The sequence below is a fragment of the Prionailurus bengalensis genome, chromosome C1 (genome assembly GCF_016509475.1).
Source record: "Prionailurus bengalensis isolate Pbe53 chromosome C1, Fcat_Pben_1.1_paternal_pri, whole genome shotgun sequence".
In the NCBI taxonomy this organism is placed as follows: domain Eukaryota; kingdom Metazoa; phylum Chordata; class Mammalia; order Carnivora; family Felidae; genus Prionailurus; species Prionailurus bengalensis.
In genome coordinates, this window is record NC_057345.1 from 52087547 (window position 1) to 52107084 (window position 19538).

Below are 19538 nucleotides of genomic sequence, written 5' to 3' on the forward strand. Positions count from 1 at the left end.
GAAACAAAAGAGACAAACCAAAAAAAAAAAAAAGATTCTTAACTATAGAGAATAAACTGATGGTTACCAGAGGGGAGGTGGGTGCAAGGATGGGTGAAATAGGTGAAGGGGATTAAGAGTACACTTATCACAAGGAGCACTGAGTAATGAATAGAATAGTTTAATCACTATATTGTACATCTGAAACTAATATAACACCGTATGTTAACTACACTGGAATTTTTATTAAAAAAACCCTACAGGCTCTACTTATTTGCTCCTCACTCTCTTTGGTCCTCATGCTTAGTCATATGATAGAAATGTCATGGTTCCAAACATAATATCCTCACACCACTGTTCCAAGCAGAAAAGAAAGGAATAAAAGGCCTTGTCCTCACCAAGCTCTTTTATTTAATCTAAGAAGAAAAACTTTCCCCAAAGCCCTACATCAGGCATTCCCTTACAACTCATTGGTCAAAATGAGTCTCATGGCCATTCCAAGCTGCAAGGCGACCAGAAAGTGAGAATGTGGAAAGAGGGTACAAGATAGGCAATATGCATCCTCTACTCTGGTGACACTTCACAATCTCAAACAAGTGGCTTCCTTGGTCAACACATAGGAAACAAGTAGTGGAATTTCTTATATATGAAATGAGATACTTTGAAACTAAAAGTGACCTCCTCTCAAAGCTGATTTTCCAGAACTGGTTCCATAATGCTGCTTGATTACAAAGGAACTGAGAAATACAGCTACCCATGTGCCCAGAAAACAATATTGGTCAATATGGTAATGGTTATTACACCATCCATGCAGCTTTTCGTTTCTCTAAGTTCTACAATATTCTTTTTCAGAATACCTGCCTTTAAAAAAATAGACTTTTTTTTTTAATTTTTTTAATGTTTATTTATTTTTGAGAGAGAGAGACAGAGCATGAGTGGGGAAGGGACAGAAAGAGAAGGAGACACAGAATCCGAAGCAGGCTCCAGGCTCTGAGGTGTCAGCACAGAGCCCGACATGGGGTTCAAACCCATAAACCGTGAGATCATGACCTGAGCCTAAGTCAGATGTTCAACCAACTGAGCCATCCAGGCACCCCGAAAAAAAGACTTTATTTTTTAAAGCACTTTTAGGTTCATAGCAAAATTGAGAGGAAAATAGATGGAATTTCCATACCTACTGCCCTTCCACACTCACAGTCTCTCCAAAACTATCAACATCCCTGCACCAGAGTAATATGTTTGTTAAAATCCATGAACCTATACTGATACATCATGACCACCCAGAGTCCATAGTTTACGTTAGGGTCACTTTTGCTGTTGCACATTCTATGTGTCTGGACAAATGTATAAAGGCATACATCCACCATTATAGTATCATACAGAATAGTTTCACTGTCCTACAAGTCCTCTTTGCTCTGCCTATTTATCCCTTCCAATCCACTAACTTCTGGCAACCACTGATTCTTTAAATGTCCCCATAGTTTCGCCTTTATCAGAATGTCATATAGTTGTATGATTTTTCAGATTTGTTTCTTTCACTTATTAAAATTTTTTTTAATGTTCATTCATTTTTGAGAGACAGAGGCAGACAGAGCATGAGCGGGGAAGGGGCAGAGAGAGAGAGAGACACAGAATCTGAAGCAGGCTCCAGGCTCTGAACTGTCAGCACAGAGCCCAATGTGAGGCTTAAACTCATGAACGGTGAGATCATGACCTGAGCCGAAGTCGGACACTCAACCAACTGAGCTACCCAGGCGCCCTTCTTTCACTTATTAATATGCATGTAAGTTTCCTTCATTTTTTTTCTAGCTTGATATCTCATTTCTTTTTTTTTAGCACTGAGTAATACTCCATTAACTGGATGTACCACAGTTTATTTATCTATTCACCTACTGAAAGACATCCTGGTTGCTTCCAGATTTTGGAATTATGAATAAAGCAACAAAAATCCATGTGCAGGATTTTGTGTAAACATAAGTTTTCAACTCCTTTGGGTAAATACCAAGGAGTGAGATATCTGTATCATATGGTAAGAATATGTTTAATTTTGTAAGAAACTGGTCAAGTGACTCTGCCATTTTGCCTACCTATCAGCAATCAAAAATTCTCATTATCATGTCCTTATCAGTGTTTGGTATTGTTAGTATTTGGGATTTTGGTCATTCTAATTTTTTTTAATGTTTATTTATTTTGAGAGACAGAGAGAGAGAGAGTAGGGGAGGGGCAGAGAGAGAGGCAGACCTAAAGCCTGATGTCAGGCTTGAACTCACGAACCATGAGATTATGACCTGAGCCAAAGTCAGATGCTTAACCAACTGAGCCACCCAGGTGCCCCTGGATTTTGGCCATTTTAGGTGTGTAGTGATATCTCATTGTTTTAATTTGCATTTCTCTGATGACATATTACGTGGAGCATCTTTTCATATGCTTATTTGCCAGCTGTATCTCTTCTTTGGTGAGGTATTGTCCACTCATTTTTTTAACTTGGCTGGTCATTTTCTTATTAAGTTTTAAGAACTCTTTGTATATTTTAGCAGCTATCCTTTATCAGATATGTTGTTTGAAACTATTTTCTCCCCTTCTATGTTTTATCTTCTCATTCTCTTGACAGTCTCTTTTGCAGACCAGAAGTTTTTAAATTTTAATGAAGTCCAGCTCATCAATTATTTCTTTCATGGATCATGACTCTAGTGTTGTATCTGAATAGCCACCACCATACCCAAAGTCATCTACACTGCATCCTATGTTATCTTCTAGGACCTTTATAGTTTTGCATTCCATTTAGGTATATGATCCATTTTCAGTTAATTTTTGTGAAAGATGTAAGGTCTGTACCTAGATTCATTTTTTTCTATGTAGATCTCCAATTTTTCCAGTATTATTTGTTGAAAATAAATTGCTCAATTGCATTGCCTTTTCTCTTTTGTTAAAGACCAATTGACATATTTATGTGAATCTATTTCTGGGCTCTCTATTCTGTTTCATTAGTCTGTTTCTTTATTTTTCTACCAGTACCACATTGTCCAGATTACTGTAGTTTTAGAGCAAGTCTTGATGTTGGGTAGTATTATTTCTTTGACTTTGTTCACCTTCAATATTGTGTTGGCTATTCTGGGTCTTTTGTCTGTCCATACAAACTGTAAAATCAGTTTGTCAATATCCACAAAATAACTTGCTGGGATTTTTATTGGGATCGCATTGAATCTATAGATTAAATTAGGAAGAACTGACATCTTGACAATGTTGATCGAGTCTTCCTATCCATGAACATGGAATACTGCTCCATTTATTTAGTTCTTATTTGATTTTTTTAATCAGAGATTTGTTTTAAGAACAATAAATTACATTTTTGTGAAATATTTCAAACATATGGAAAAGTCCACAGAATAATATAACAAACCCATGTACACTGAATATTGTTACTTTACATATTTATATGAATTATTTTTCTTTTTCTCCATTATTTTTTTTCCTGTTTTGTTTTTACTGTCTTAACCATTTTTAAGTGTACAGTTTAGTAATATTAAGTATATCCATGTTATTGTGAAACAAATCTCGAGAGTTTTTTCATCTGGTAATCTAAAATTCCATTTCATTAAACAATAACTCCCTTTTTCCTCCTTCTCCCAGCCCCTGGTAACACCATTCTATTTTCTGTTTCTATGAATTTGACAACTTCAGATACCTCATATAAGTAGAATCATACAATATTGGTCTTTTTGTGACTGTCTTATTTCTTTTTTTTTTTCTTATTTCTTTTTTTTTTAATGTTTATTTATTTATACTGAGAGCAAGAAAGAGAGCCTGTACATGCATGCACAAAGGAAGGGCAGAGAGAGATAGAGAAGCCCAATCAGGCTCCAAGGTGTCAGTGAAAAGCTGGATGTGGGGCTTGATCTCATGAACCATGAGATCATGACCTAAGCCAAAACCGAGAGTCAGACACTTGATTGAATGAGCCACTTAGGCGCTGCATGACTGGCTTATTTCACTTAACATAGTGTCTTTAAGGCTCATCTATGTTGTAGCATGTGACAGGATTTCCTTCCTCTTTAAAACAGAATAATATTCCATTGTATGTATAGGCCACGTTTTGTTTATCCATCCATCCACTGATAGACATTTAGGTTGCATCCCACCTCTTGGCTATTATGAAGATGGGTATGCAAATTTCTCTTTGAGACTCTGCTTTCCTACATACCCAGAAATTGCTGGATCACACGGTAGTTCCATTTTGAACAGGTTTTAGGAAATTCCATACTGTTTTCCATAGTGGCTGCACCATTTTACAATCCCACTAAAAGTGCAAAAGAGTTACAATTTCTTCTCCATATCCTTGTCAGCACTTACTATTTTCTGCTGTAGTGTGTGTGTGTGTGTGTGTGTGTGTGTGTGTTTATAGTAGCCATCCTAATGAGTGTGAAGTGATATCTCATTGTAGTTTTATTTAGTATACAATACTTTTTTCTCAGTTTTATTGAGAAACAATTAACATACATCACCATATAAGTTTAAGGTGTACAACATAATGATTTGATTTATGTATATTATGATATAATTACCACAATAGATTTAGTTAACATCCATCATCTCATATAGATACAACAAAAAGAAAAGAAAAAAATTTCTCCTTATGATGAGAACTGTTAGGATCTACTCTTTTAACAACTTTCTTTTATATCATACAGCAGTGTTAAATATAGTCATCATGTTGTACATTACATCCCTAGTGAGCATTTATCCTATAACTGGAAGCTTGTAGCTTTTGGCCACCTTTCTACAATTCCTTCTCCCACCACACCACCTCTGGTAAACAGAAGACTGATCTCTTTTAACTCAAAAAGACATCTGCACTCTCATGTTCATAGCAGCATTATTTACAATAGTTAAGACATGGGAACAACCTAAATGTCCATTGATGGATGAATGGGTAAAGAGATTACAGAGTGTGTTAGGAGTGTGGGTGTGTGGGTGTGTTTAAGTGGGTGTGTGGGTGTGTATAAGTGTGTGTGTATAATGAAATAGTATTCAGCCATTTAAAAAAAGACATCCTAGGGGCGCCTGGGTGGCGCAGTCGGTTAAGCGTCCGACTTCAGCCAGGTCACGATCTCGCGGTCCGTGAGTTCGAGCCCCGCGTCAGGCTCTGGGCTGATGGCTCAGAGCCTGGAGCCTGTTTCCGATTCTGTGTCTCCCTCTCTCTCTGCCCCTCCCCCGTTCATGCTCTGTCTCTCTCTGTCCCAAAAATAAACGTTGAAAAAAAAATTTTTTTAAAAGACATCCTATCATTTGTGACAACATGGGTGGGCCTTCACTTCACTATGCTAAGTGAAATAAGTGAAATAAGTCAGACAGAGAAAAATATTGTGTGATATTACCTGTATGTGGAATCTACTTTTTAAAAAAATATGAAATTCATTATAGTTTTGATTTGCATTTTTTTGATGATTAGTGACAGGGGTTATCTTTTCAAATGCTAGTTGGCCATTAGTATATCTTCTTTGGAGAAATTTCTCTTCAAGTCCTTTGCCCATTTTTTAATAAAGTTGTTTGATTTTTGTTGTTGAGTTGCAGAATTCCTTTATATATTGTGGATATTAATCTCTTATCAGATATGTGATTCGCAAATATTTTATCCCATTCCATGGGTTGTCTTTTTCACTCAAATGTGTCCTTTGATGCACAAAAGATTTTAAGTTTGATGTAGTCCCATTTGTTTACATTGGTTTTTGTTGCCTGTGTTCATACCCAAGAAATCATTGCCAAGTACTATGTCATAAAGCTTTTTCCCTATGTTTTTTTCCTAGGAATTTTGTCATTTGGAGTTTTCTGTTTAGGTCTTTAATCCATTTTGAATTAATATTGTATATGGTGTAGGACAAAAGCCCAACTTCATTCTTTTGCATGTGGATATCCAATTTTTCAGACATCATTTGTTGAAAAGACTGCTTTTCCCCATTGAGTGGTCTTACCACTCTGTTGAAGATCATTTGACCATATATGTGAGGATTTCTTTCTGAGCTCCCTATTTAATTCCATTGGTTTATCTGTCTTTATGCCAGTATGGCATTGTTTTGATTGCTGTGGCTTTGTAATATGTTTTGAAATCAGGAAATGTGAGTCCTCCAACTTTGTTCTTCTTTTACAAAATTGTTTTGGCTGTTGGGGTCCCAAATGAATTTTAGGATGAGTTTTTCTATGTCTTCAAAAAAAATGCCATTGGTATTTTGATTGAATTGCATTGAATCTGTAGATAGCTTTGCGTGGTACAGACATCTTAAATAAGTCTCCCAATCCATGAACATGGGATGTCTTCCCATTCATTTGTCTTTAATTTCTTTCAGCAGTGTTTTATAGCTTTCAGTGTACAAGTCTTTCACTTCCTTGGTTAGGTTTGTTCCTAAGTATTTTATTCTTTTTGATCCTCTTGTAAATGGAATTGCTTTTCTTTTTTAAGTTTATTTATTCTGAGAGAGAGAGAGAGCGAGCTGGGAAGGGATGGGGGTAGGGTGGGGAGAGCGAGCATGATTGAGAATCCCAAGCAGGCTCTGCATGCAGAGCATGATGCAGGGCTCAAACTCATGAACTGCAAGATCATGACCTGAGCTGAAGTCATACACTTAACCATATGAGCCACCCAGGCACCCACCTTCTTTTATTTTTAAAATTATTTTATAAACATATTTATTTTACAACCTCTTTCAAGTTGCTCCATTATTTTTGGTTCTTAGGTTACTAATTCTGTTGACTGCATCTGCTGTCTCTTCCTCAGGAAGGCTTTTTTCTTTTTGTGGTGTGTAATGTTTTTCTATTTCATTTTCAGAGATCCATTCTATAGTAGTCGTAGGTGCCCTGGGTTGTGAAAGTATGAAAGATATATATTTTCAGGTTTGTTTCTATAAACATGTTTCTCACTATGGTATCAATGGCTCTGGACTATTTCTTGGATTATGAATCCTACATCACACAGGTAGAACAAACTTGGATATCACACATATGGATAATACAAACTTGGGATTTCAATTTCTCAGACAGATGGCAGATTTCTTTACCACATATCTGGACCAGAGAACTTTTCTAGCCTGTGATTATAAGAACTTCTAATTTCCAGGGTCTAAACAGGGGCATCAATTCCAGCTTCACTACCTTATGTAGGCCTATTAGTCAAATCTCTTACTTCCATATAGGCATTCAGAACTCGACCTCTGCTCATAAGTCTTAAAAGCCTACACAGGACAACCTCCTCCATACACAGGACAGTCTCCTCCATACATTGGACACCCTCCTCCATACATGGGACAACCTCTTCATACACAGGACAACCTCTCCATACACGGGACAACCCCTCCATACGTGGGACAACCCCTCCATACATGGGACAAACTCCTCCATACATGGGACAACCTCTCCATGCAAGCAATGGGATCCGGCCATGCAGCTGGTGCACGTGCACTGAAATCTCACTCACTGCCTTTTCATCTACACAGAGTCACTTATGTGGCCTGATTTGAATGTTTCAGAGCAGCAACACAGCCCAAAGCATCTTCCCCAATCAGGGGCCTAAAATTCTACCACTGAAGATTAATTCCTGTGGGATAAGCATTGCCCTCTTCTCTTTACATAGACAATATTCTAAACAGACTTATCTTGGTGAAAGTACCTCTGGGGACATTTCCCAGAATGATGCTGAAACACATCTACTCAAATATATTGTCCCCATATGTACCCATTTGTTTGGTAAGATCAATAAATTCACATATCAATGTAAATGACAGAAGGAGTGAGCAGGTAGAAAGAAGAAGAGGCATTTTACATATTATCAAGACATGAGCAGTAAAAAGTGTTTTTAACAAAATTAAAATAGTCCTTGTTCCTAACAGGGAGATAGATTACATTTCTTGGTTTTTGCCTATATAGCAGCCCTTCCTCTTACATTTTTTGGTTATAGAATCCTTCTTTTCTGGAGTAACCCACTCACAGAGTTTGGATAGGGATGATGCTGGAGGGGTAAAAATGATCCAGGCCTGGCCAACTAGTGTGATCCATTCCACTAGCCTCCATTGGTCCGTGAATGGGCTTTTCTGCTGGAGCTAATAAGGAAGATGGGTACTTTTGCTGAGGTTGATAAGGTAGGAAGATTTGAGTCTGTGGTTACCTGCAGCCATTTTTGCTCCCATATGGACAGAACTTGGTGAAGAATTATATATGAGAGACAATCAAGCCAAGAAATGGGAAAAAAATGCAATAGAGGTAACTATGTGTTTACTAAAATCTGTTCCTCTTACCTCTGGTCACACTTAGATTGTATTTCTCTTTCTCCCTTGCAGATAACTATAGCTTTGTGACTGAACTCCGGCCAGTGGCATTGATCCTCCATCATCTCCCCCACCTCCACCCTATCTGTTGGCTAGATTCAGAGTCCCACAGAAGACTCAGATGCCCTAGAAGTAGCAAGCTAGAAGATGAAATGGGCTTAAAGTCCTAAATTACCACACAGAAGGCTACCCACTGAACATGCTCAATAAACTATTATGTGTACAGAAATAAATTTCTATTGTGTCGAGCTATTGAGATTTGGGTGCTGTTTATTTAAAACAGCATTTAGCCTATCCTGATTAGTAAAGAAATACAGAGCCCCAGTGACCTTGTTTGAATCCATAGAGCCACCTAGGCTTGAGGCTAGCTACTCCTCTGGGAAATGGTTTTGCTTAAATTAGTTTGAATTGGGTTTCCATCTCTTGGAATGAAAAGATTCTGACTAACATAGGAGGAAATATGTTTTTAAAAAAATCAATAATACCTTAGTGTAAACTGAGTTACAAAATTATTTTTCTTTCTAAGAAGAACTAGAACAATATTAAGTCCTAAGCACCTGAGGGTGCTTCAAATATTTCTTGACTTCTACGGGCCAGAAAAATTTTCCTCTAAGATAACGATTTTAAATAATAGTTACACTGTTAGGATGCCTGGCTGGCTCAGTTGGTAGAACATGCAACTCTTGATCTCAGGGTTGTGAGTTCATATGCCACTTTGGGATTGAGTTTATTTTAAAAAGAAATAGTTACTTTGTTAGGTGATGGGGATTAAGGAGTGCACTTGTTGTGATGAGCACCAGGTGCTGTATGGAAGTGCTGAATCACTATATTGTACACCAGAATCGAATATTACACTATATGTTAACTAACTGGAATTAACATAAAAACTTTTCTTTTTAAGTTTATTTATTTATTTTTAGAGAGAGTGAGAGAGTGAGTGGGGGAGGAGCAGAAAGAGAGAGAGAGAGAGAATCCCAGGCAGATTCTGCACTGTCCGTGCAGAGCCCAATGCAGGGCTCGAACTCACAAACCATGAGATCACGACCTGGGTTGAAGTTGGATGCTTAACCACTGAGTAACCCAGAATCCCCTAAAATAAAAACTTTTAAAAAATAGTTATATTGTTAATTGTTGAAATAATATGCAATAGACTTCTTTTCTCCTCAATCATTAATATATAATATTCCAGTCATCATTTATCATGAGGGCAGATAGGTCAATATGTGAGAATGCAAAGGTAAATCAGGCCTCATGAGTTTTGCCTTCAGATCAAAAAGGAGTTAGAGATCATTTGGTCTACTCTTTCATTCTACAGATAAGAACATTATGGTTCAGAGAGGTGAAAGTATTTCCCCAAGTACACACAGTAAGCAGATGGCAAAACCAAAATTAGAACTCAGATATTTAAAAAAGAGAGGAAGGGGCACTTGTACCCCAATGTTTATAGCAGCACTCTCAACAATAGCCAAATTATGGAAAGAGCCTAAATGTCCAGCAACTGATGAATGGATAAAGAAATTGTGGTTTATATACACAATGGAGTGCTACGTGGCAATGAGAAAGAATGAAATATGGCCCTTTGTAGCAACATGGATGGAACTGGAGAGTGTGATGCTAAGTGAAATAAGCCATACAGAGAAAGACAGATACCATATGGTTTCACTCTTATGTGGATCCTGAGAAACTTAACAGAAACCCATGGGCGGGGTGGAGGGGGGGAAGGAAAAAAAAAACAAAAAAAGAGGTTAGAGTGGGAGAGAGCCAAAGCATAAGAGACTCTTAAAAACTGAGAACAAACTGAGCGTTGATGGGGGGTGGGAGGGAGGGGAGGGTGGGTGATGGGTATTGAGGAGGGCACCTTTTGGGATGAGCACTGGGTGTTGTACGGAAACCAATTTGACAATAAATTTCATATATTGAAAAAAAAGAAACTTTTAAATCTTTAAAAAAATAAATAAAATAAAATAAAATAAAGTAAAATAAAATAAAATAAAATAAAATAAAATAAAATAAAATAAAAATGAGAGGAAGCAAATGAAAGTACAGGAGTGAGTGGGCATCACAGATAAAGCAAGGGATGTGAGGTAGGAGGAGGAAATGAGATCTAGGGCACAAATAGAAGAATAAGCCTTACACTTAAGGATGAATATCTCTCACATTTAAACTGGAAGAAAAGTGTGGGTGGGAATACAGATTAGCTTTTAGGGGTCTAAGGAAGTTTCATTTACCATAAATATTGTTCACTGATTCATCACATTGTCTCCCTGTTCTGCATTAAGACGGGGACCATGAGTCCCCATGTGATGTAATGGTCTCTTGAAAGGGAGAGGGGAGGCAGGAAGAGAGGGCCACAGGAAAAATCTGAGTTGTAGACAATGAATTTTTCCAAATTCACAGCTTAGCTGAGGCCTATTCCCCAAAACAAAAAGTCCAGGAATTAAAATTAAGCCAAGAAAACTTTAAAACTATTCAAGTGGACAGACTGACCCAGCATATGACAATGGGGTTTATAGAGTAAATGTGACCCTTGGGATGAAATAGGGAGGGTACTATAAACAGAGACAAGTCCTACCAACAACCAGACAGCTGGTAACAAAGGCCAGGCTGCACAAAGGTCTTTCTGGCTGCCCTTTTACACTGGAGTAAGAAAACCATACATCTCTGTTGGGTATGAGAGTGAGCTGGCTGCAACATCTGTCATTCCATTGATTGCCAGGCTGGCTTCATTAGTTCTGGCTGGCTAGGCTAGGGTATCCTTTCTCCCTTACCTTTCCAAATGCATCTCTTCTCAAGCTGCATCTCTGTCAAAGAGGGCATGCTTCTCTAGTAGGGTGGATCATTCTTCAGAGAAGAGTATAATTTATTATCAGAGTATTATTATTTATTATTGGAGAATAACCCAACTTCATTCAAGAGCACCTAAATAATCTCTTAGTTCTTTTTTTTTTCACCCTAAAAGGGTTATCTCTAGTACCAACAGTACCCAGAGTGACTAAGGCCTCACAGGAAAAGAGGTTCTAGCTCTGGAATGAAAGATTCAATAAGGGGAATCCAAAGACTTTCACTCTTTCATCTAGGATGAAAAGTCCAAAATATTAAGGAGGACATGGTACAAACAAATGCTATGAGGACACTGGCACTGTAGGATGTCCTGACCTTTGTGCTTCCTCTGCATATGTGAGGGGGAGGCAGTATGGCATCATGAGCCTTAAAATTATTACATTGTGTCCCAGATCCTCTTGTCTTCATACTTTCCTGACTTCAGTTACCATATACGTACTAATGATTTCCTGTCTACAACTCATTCTAGAACTCTTGACCTTCATACCTATCTGCCTATAAGACTCTTCTACTTTAGTATCCCACAAACTCAAAAATATTTATTTGGCACCTACTAAATGCCAAGTAATGTCCCAATCTGAATTTATTATCTTCACTTTCCTGAAAGGAAAACTGGACAAAACCATCAGGCTTACATCAGCATTTCAGTTGAACTAAAGTTGGAAGTATGCATAGAATGTCAGCTACTATCCCAAGCATTTTCACCTATGTATCTCATTTATAAATATATACATGTGCATGTATAATATACGACAAATGTTTCCAAAATAATATAAAATAAATGTTTCCAAAATTTTTAAGTTTCAAAGACATTTCAAAAAGGATTAGGAGGAGTTACATAGGATTACAATTTTTTGTTTTGTTTTGTTTTGTTTTGGTCAAATAGGAACACTGAAAAATAATATAATTTCATTAAAGATAGACTATATTACATGGAGAAAACTTAAATGCATATTACCAAGAAGCCAATCTGAAAAGAGTACATACTGTATAATCCCAACTATCTGCACATTCTGGAAAAGAAACTATGGACATAGAAAAAAGATCAGTGGTTGTAGGGAGGGGAGAAGAGAAGGGATGAACAGATGGAGCACAGAGGATTTTTAGGGCAGTGAAACTACTCTGTATGATGCTAATTGTGGATATATGTCATTATACATTTGTCCAAACCACAGAATGTAAAGACCTAGAGTAAACTCTAATGTAAACTATGGACTTTGGGTGAAATTGATGTATCAGTATAGGTTAATCATTTGTAACAAACGTATCACTTTGGTGAGAGATGTTGATAATCTGGCAGGCAACCCATGTTGGGGAACAGGGAACATACCAGAAATCTTTGTACCTTCCTCTTAATTTTCCTATGAATTTAAAACTGCTGTTAATGAATTTTCTTTAAAAAGAAAGATAAGTTCTATTTAAATATATATATATATGTGTATACACATATATATGTATATACAGTATGTAAAAGAACATAAACAGTCCTTTTATTCGGTAAATTTAGCTTTATGGGAAATCTGTATTGTCCTTTCTTTTCTCATATTGCTGACAACCAGTAAAAGCCTTGTCACTGACCCCAAATTTGGGAACCACTCATTTGAGTTACTTGCTCAGGGCTCCTGGATTAAGTGATAAGTAGCTATAAGGACTTCCTGGTATTTGCATAAAGAGCTGGTTACATCTCTCTTCTCCAACCATCTACCAGATGCCCTATGTTAGGCAAACTAAATTATGTTACCTTTCCTTAAAAGATGTGAAACAGAGCAGCTCAGGATTTACCTTAGGGGAGCTTTAGCTCATTCAGTGGGGTTGCTTTATATTAAAAAAGAAAGAATGATCGTCTGTGGCTTTTCCAGAAAAAGATAACCTTTGGAATATTCCTGTTTCTTCAGAGATAGAATAATAATTTATGGAGAAAATATCATTTTGTCATAACTATATCTTGTGAAGCTTATGTTTATTCACAGTATTATCAGAATAAATCAGAAATTAGTGGACCAGGGCTTAAAATTTTAGTTTCAAGTAAAGTTTCAGGGTAAACACAGTAATAATTTTCAAACTATAGACTAATGAAATTTTCCAATTTGTCAGAAACAATAAAAATTAGTTTTACATGTACTTTCTAACATTGAAAGAAACTGATATTTTTTATAACTATAACTAAATTTGGACATTAAACACTACCCACTATCTCCTGATTCTGAAAAGTCCTTAAAGAAGTCAAATAATACTGCTTGCTAGACCTAGCCTATTGGACTCTAGGATCATTAACATTAAAAAATATATAATTTAGTATTTGGAGTGACAGGTATATTATGCAATTAATTTTTTGGTAATAAAATACCATTCAGTGAAGAAAGCAAGGCCAAAATCAGCAATCAAGGTGAAATAGAAAGGTAGAAGGAAAACTATAAGTAGCGACATAATTGACATAATTGGCATTGTGATTATTTTGATAATTATATTACATTTTTGGTCAAGTTAAAACACCTTAGAAAAACAATATTAGGTTGAATCAAATGAAATTTTTTAATTTTTTTGTCAAAAAAATGATCAAATATCACAATTTCATATGGTTCAAACTGATATCTCACAAGCCTCAGTATATTTTAATCAGATTTTTGGGAAACATAGTGTTCATTTTTATGCAGGAAAATTAAGGGGTCCTGTGACTTGCCTGTATGCCAGGTATCACAAAGAAATCAATAACAGAACTAGGAATATAACCTAATAGAATAACAGAATTACTAATCACGCTAACTCAATAGCACTCAGTAAGCACCTACCACATGCCAGGCAAAGTTGTGGAAGTGTGTGTATGTGTGTGGGGCAGAGTGGGGTTTGGGGTTTGGGGATGGGGCAGGAACAGGGTCACAGATTTGGACATTTTGAGTTTGCCAAGCAGAGAGTTTGACTAAAGAAAGGCACAGGGATCCCTTTGCCCCTCCCCCCAAAAAAGAAAGAAAGGCAGAGGGAAAGATATAAAACTACTTCTTTTTTTGTTTTTACTTCCATTGTCAAAGTATTTGTTTTCTGTTATCAACAGAAACTTGTTAATGAAGATGTGCTAAATTAATCAAGTTAATATATGAACTCCCCAGCAAAGCCAGGCTTAGCCAGTAGTTTCATATGCTAATATCAACAACCAAAGCACTTTCTGTCAAGGATTTCAACTGGATGAAGTTTCATGAACTGACAATGTGGCAAAATATTAGCTTTAATAATAAATCTGCTAATTCTTCTTCCCTGCTTGTCTTGTTCAACATTACAATTCCATTCTGGCAAATAATAAACCCTCAATAAGTATTTGTTGAATGAACTAATTAGCTGATGTTTGGTCCTTGATAGAAGCATAATAATTCCTGCCAGATAAAATGAGTTTACCACATTTATTTATTATAACATAAACTTTTTAACAAATAGTCCAAGCCATCAAAATTCATCAATTCTAACATCCTCCCCCTACCAAATAACCCCATTCCCTCTCAATCATAAAATTAAATGCATGTAAAGTATTAAATTAACAAACATTAGCAAATTATTTTAAATATTTAAATATTCTTTTATTGAAACATCCTAATTTTTGTTATACTTTGTATGTATATCTTTTATACCAGAAATATAATCAGATCTACATGTATACAAAAATTCTGTCTCCTTTTATTGCCTACAATACAGTACTATAAGGCTAATTCATAAAATTGCTGTAAGAATTAATGAATTATACAAAAGAGAAATTTTAGGTACAAGAGCTTATTCTATGTGAAAATATTATTATAACAATTCTACCTCCTCATTCAACTATAATACACAAAAATCATTTTGTAAGGCTACTTCTGTATCAACTTCCAAACAGTCTGATTAAAAACCATTTTAATCTATATTTTAGGCAAAAAAATAAAGTCTAATTTTAACATGTTATCAAATGATTAAAAATAAAAGCACTGTCAATTTAAGTATTTCAACTGCCTGAGTTCTATAGGCCAGATAATAATTTTAAATAATAGTTACATTGTTAATTGTTGAAATAATATGTAATAGTCTTTTTTCTCCTCAATCATTAAAATCTTATATAATATTCCAATAATAATTTATCACTAAGACAGATATTTTTCTAAGTAATGTATCACCAAACCACATTTTGTTTCTGGTGTCATCTGCTGAAATCAATCCATGTTATAAAATGACACATTAGCTAAAAACTTGATAAACTTTGGAATGAAGTTCACTGACATGCTACTAAAAATAGACCCTTTTTAATTTTTTCAACAAATTTAATATGAACATGGTGATAGAAATACATTAGGATAATAGAAATTCACCCTACATTAGTTTTTAATGAATCTTAGATATCACAATTCTTTCATATTCCAAATTTTAATTAGTCTTCAAAAATAATAACTATCTCTTGAGCAGTTATAACATGCACAATACTATGTAAGCATTTTCTACACATTACTTCACAAAATCCTCACAACTTTATGCAGTACTGTGTATATTAATTAGCGCCCCCACATAGAAATAGAAACTGAGACTCAGGGGTTAAGAAATTTGTTGTGACTATAAGAGCCAGGATTTGAGGGGCGCCTGGGTGGCGCAGTCGGTTAAGCGGCCGACTTCAGCCAGGTCACCATCTCGCGGTCTGTGAGTTTGAGCCCTGCGTCAGGCTCTGGGCTGATGGCTCAGAGCCTGGAGCCTGCTTCCGATTCTGTGTCTCCCTCTCTCTCTGCCCCTCCCCCCATTCATGCTCTGTCTCTCTCTGTCCCAAAAATAAATAAATGTTGAAAAAAAAAATTTTTTTTTTAAAAAAAAAGAGCCAGGATTTGAATGCCTCAGATCTACCTCACTACAAAGCCCATAGCTTTAAACCAACCATCCAGTTTTAAGAAAACAAAGTCCTAAATATAGAGAAATGGAAGTCAACAAAGTTGAAATACAAAGTTAGGCTAGATGTGAAAAAAAGATATTACTAATTGTTAAAGACAGAAGGAATATAAACTACACTAAGAGTCTCAATATATTTACAAAATAAGTGAGACAAATAAATTTTCATTTTTAAGAAATCCATTTCTTTTGGCAATATTTTTAAGATGACTGCAGAGACTAATCCTTCTCAGAGTTTCCTGACGAACATGTGTTTCATTCTAGACTTAAAATTCAATGTCTTTTAATCATCATGTTTTTCACACCTGTGTGGTGGTTTCATTAAACAATGTACATACTTTTTTTTAAGCATTTGTTAATACCAAGTTATCAAATATTCATGAGGAAAAGAGTATACCTTCTTACGCTTTACACCATCATTTCTTCTCCATGAGAAATTAAGTTATTTTCACATGATCAAAAAAAATTCATGACACACAATTAAAAACAAACAAGAGTCACATTTTATAAGGCAGCAATTACATTCATGCGATACCAGTGTAATTGAAAGACAGAAGACATTTCATTCGTTAGTAACACAGAATTTCTTCTAGTGGGTTTCCTAGAGCTCATTAGATATTCCCTGGCTGATTCTCCTAAGTAATTAGATTTTAACAGGATTTTCAACAGATCAGAGCAATCTCTGTGGGTGCCAATAGATGAGTCCCCCTCTGGCCTTACCAGCAGGGCAGAGCAGATAACATCCAGACTGGGAGTTAATAGGACAATTACTGGCCTCTTTTAAATGAGTTACATTAATGCACTTAAGCTAAATGGTTCTGCATATGATTAAATATTAACATCTGCAAAATATGAAAGCATGATATGCAATCAAGTTGTGTTGTTTTAATTTCCCCAAAGAAAGACTTCCATTGTTTATATAAATGCCTTTAAACACTATGTATTAAACACTTTGAGGATACACTAATAGAAAGATGGAAACCATTCTTCTCACTTAAGAGTCCTAAAATACACTGACTTTTAGGATGTCACTTCTGGGTATGATGGAGTGACTAAAAGAAAAAAAAAAGACAAATATATGAAATAGTAGTTTTCAGACACTGGACAACAGGCAGTGCAAGACAATGATCCCTGAGAAAAGGGGAAATAAAAAGAGGATAAAATCAACTCCCTGAGTTCAGAGAGAGTTGAGAATTTGGGGAGGCCAAGGTGGCTAGAATACACAGGACAAGTACCAGGGAGGAGAGAGTATGAGGGAGGAGAGAGTACCAGGGTACCAAGGAAGAGAGTTCTGAAGATCTGCAGAGGGTACCCTTCAAGTCTCATGCTTAGTGTTCATCAGTATCTACATAAGAGAAGACTACTCAAGGCTGAAAAAAGAACCACTGAAAAAGAGCAGGTGGAACTATTTTCAGAGCTCACACAGTGCTGGGGATCTTTCCACAGGCAGAGTTAAAAACAAAACAAAACAAAACACTTTATAATACATAAGGCAACAGGTAGAGAACTCAGAAGGATATTGTCTCAGTAGTAGGGGCAAATTAGCTCTAGCTTAAAGTTGCTCTGGTGCCACTTAACAAAATTTAATGGCAAATCTCAAAAGAATCAATTTCCAAGTTATTTGAATGCCCAGAGCAATGCTCAAAAATATTTATAGGAATACAAAAGAATCAAGCACGTAAACAACATAAAATTCACAATGTCTAACACCCAAACTCACTAAGTCATGAAAGGAGCATGGAAGATATAAAAATGGCCAAAATCAAATTTCTAAAGATGAAAAATACATTGGATAGGATTAACATTGCAGACTGAAAAAAAATAGACAATGAGTTGTGGAATAGCGAAATGTGGGACAACTTAAAGCAGCTTAATACATGAGTAGTTGCAGTCCTAGAAGAGAGGAAGAGAAGAGAAAAACTATTTGAAGAAATAATGACCAAAAATTTTCCAATTTTGATGGAAATTATACACCCAAGAAAAAAATGAAGCTATTTCATCAAAAATCAAGTAGCCTAAAATATACTAACTTAAAAAAATTTTTTTTAAATGTTCACTTATTTTTGAGAGGGAGGGTGAGGTGCAGAGAGACAGAGGGGTACAGAGGATCCTAAGCAGGCTCTGTGCTGACAGCAGCAAGTCTGATGCGGGGCTTGAACTCATTAACTATGAGATCATGACCTGAGCTGAAGTCGGACGATCAACCGACCGCGCCACCCAGGCACCCCTAAAATGTGCTGACTTTTAAATGCATTGTAGATACACTGTAAATGTCTCTAGCAGAAACCAAAATATATTGGTCCAGACCTGATCCAAAGTCAGTCACATGCTTGGTTCCTATGATAAGATTTTCTAAGAGTAATTTTCAGTCTGATGCAAATAGTCTATTTTGCCACTAAGTATCATATTTCAGATGTCTTATAATGAATTATATTCTCTACTTATTGACTTTATAAAGAAATGTTTCCTTCTTTTCCTCAGCTGCCACTAAGGTGCTGGGTCTTTCTGAAGCAGCCATAGGCCACGTGAGGATGAGGCCCTCCCCTTCAACCACTTGGCCAGCACTGCACCTGTCAGCGCCTGTTTAGCACTCCCTTGCACCATGGCCTCAGTCTTGGAGCTCCCCTGCATCTACTTGGTCCTCATCCTACAGGACGATGAGGTGATCACTGCTCCCATTGGAGCCCTTTGGAGGCTAAGATCAATGCTCCCATTAAAGCAGCAAGTATAAATGTTGAACCTTTCTAGCCAGGCTTATTTGCAAAGGCCCTGCCCAATGTGAACACCAGGAGCTTCATCTACAATGTAGAGGCTGGTGGACCTGCCCCAGCAGCTGGTGCTGCACCAGCAGGAGGTTCTGCTCCCTCCACCACTGCTGCCCCAGCTGAGAAAGTGGAAGCAATGAAAAAAGAATTAGAGGCATCTGATGATGATATGGGCTTTTGTCTTTTTGACTAAACCTCTTCTGTAACCTTTTCAGTAAAAAGCTGAACTCTTAAGGGCACCTGAGTGACTCAGTCAGTTGAGCAATCAACTCATGATTGTGGCTCAGGTCATGATCCCAGTGTTCTGGAATCGAGTGCTGAATCGGGCTCACTGCTGAGTTTGAGCCTGGTTGAGTTTCTCTCTTTCTCTCCCTCTGCCCTCTCCCTCTCAAAACAAAACAAAAAACAAAACAAAACAAAAAAACACCTGAATTCTTAACAAAGTAAAAATAAATACTCCAAAACATTATTATAAAATATCAAATTAGACCCCAGCAAGTACAGAGGCAGGGGCCTGAACCAGATAAATAAGTTCTGGTGAGCACTTCCTCTATCCTTTCATTGGCTTTTATTCACTTGGGTAAAATAGGGAACAGGATCAGCAAAAGAATTTTCATTGGTTGAAATGACACTTGAATTTTTTAAGCTGAGCCACAAGCTCCACACCAACTCTCAAACAGCAAAGCTCCGTGCATATCTGCAGCCCCCAAAATGTGGTAACATTCAGATGGCCTTGAATTTTACCTCCCTGTTT

General features: G+C 36.6%; 1 pseudogene; it reads left to right on the forward strand.

Annotated features, from left to right (window-relative positions):
- The first annotated feature begins 18621 nt into the window (after positions 1–18621).
- On the forward strand, positions 18622–19018 carry LOC122479592 (annotated as a pseudogene).
- Positions 19019–19538: the final 520 nt, after the last annotated feature.